The sequence below is a fragment of the Alexandromys fortis genome, unplaced genomic scaffold, assembly GCF_014885135.2.
Source record: "Alexandromys fortis isolate MF-2015 unplaced genomic scaffold, M_Fortis_MF-2015_v1.1 scaffold_9, whole genome shotgun sequence".
In the NCBI taxonomy this organism is placed as follows: Eukaryota; Metazoa; Chordata; class Mammalia; order Rodentia; family Cricetidae; genus Alexandromys; species Alexandromys fortis.
The window spans coordinates 929,786-931,224 of record NW_026067892.1 but is presented as its reverse complement, the minus strand read 5'-3'; positions in this window follow the sequence as shown (position 1 = coordinate 931,224).

Here is a 1,439-nt window from a genome sequence, read left to right as displayed (position 1 = left end):
GGGACCCCAGCATTTGGGGAGGTGGCCTGTGCGAGCTCCCTAGTTCCAGGAGGAGGGCTCGGGACCCGGGTACAAGGGCTCCTCTCCGGGCTGGGGCCGCCTCTCCGATGCCCCCTCGGGGATGGGGCACAGCTGTCTGCGGATCTGGGGGAAAGTGGGGTGGGGGCTGCCCTGATGACAGGTGGAGTTGCCCCGATGGGGACGGCGACACCCGCGTGCTCTCTCTGCGGAAAGGCTAGGTGGTGGGGGCGCGGGCCAGGGTGTGCGCCTTTGCCCCGTGGTCCTCGGCCGGAGGGCAGCGCCAGCGCGGCACTAAGGCTCCCTTCTCTGAACCGCGTCCGGCCCCGGCACCACCTTCGCCACTGGCTGGAGCCCGAGCACCTCCCGCCCGAAGCAGCCGCCGTGGTTTGCGGTGGCGCTGCAGGTCTGGGGTCTCTCCACAGCTCCAGGACCTGGGGTCAGGTTTTCTTAACACTTGGGACCATACCATCCCCGAAACCCTGGTGAACCGAGAGTCTCTAAGGAATCTGTGTGAGCGCTCGTGTGGCGGGGGAGGTCCCTGCTCCGGGGTCGGATCCCCGAGCCCGGGCAGCCGTGTCCCCTCCTCGCGCGGGGGCGGGGCCGAGGTGGAGGCCCGACTGTGCGCTGCGCCCCCGCACCTCGCGCTGCGAGGCTGTTTGTGCTGAGCTGGGGCAGCAGTACGGCGGCGGGGAGTCCTGAGCCCAAAGGACGAGCGCCCTCTGCCCCTGGCCCTGGGCGACACTCGCAGACAATCTTTTCTGCAGGGGGCACCCGGTTTCTTCTTGCTTCGTTTACTACTCCTACCCCTGACTAGGGAGAAAACTGGCTTTTGGTGGCACCCTCTGAGCTGGGCTTTCAGGGCTAGGGTACCCCAAGTCACATGTGTGGCAGTGTAATAGCCATCCTGCTGTGAGTCTGTGTATGTGTGCTCACAGTCACCCGCTCGCTCTCTCTGGATGGTTGGATTTAGGGCAGACAGGCAGGCCAGTACTCTGAGGGTGTCCCTTCTGAGCACCCCAGGCCGCTGGAGCGTCTCTGCAGCGGAACCTAACATCTAACCAGCCCTGGGGAGAGGACTTCCCTTCTCCCTTCTCATGCCAGCTCTCTACCTCTCAGGGTGTCTTGGTCTTGGCCCTCTTTCCCCTGGGCTCAGTTCCCCTGTGCACGGAAGGAGGTGACAGGCCTTTGGTGAGGAGCCGAGAACTCTTGGGAGCTTTCCTGGGCTTCTATAGGAGCTCAGAGATGGGAGGTGGGGCAGGGGACAATTGGATTACAGAGGACCAACACAGGCGGGGTGTGTGGGGGGCGGGCACAGAGGACCAGGACAGGCAGTGGGGTGGGGGTCACAGAGGACCAGGACAGGCCGTGGGGGGGGGTCACAGAGGATCAGGACAGGCAGTGGGGGGGTGTCACAGAGG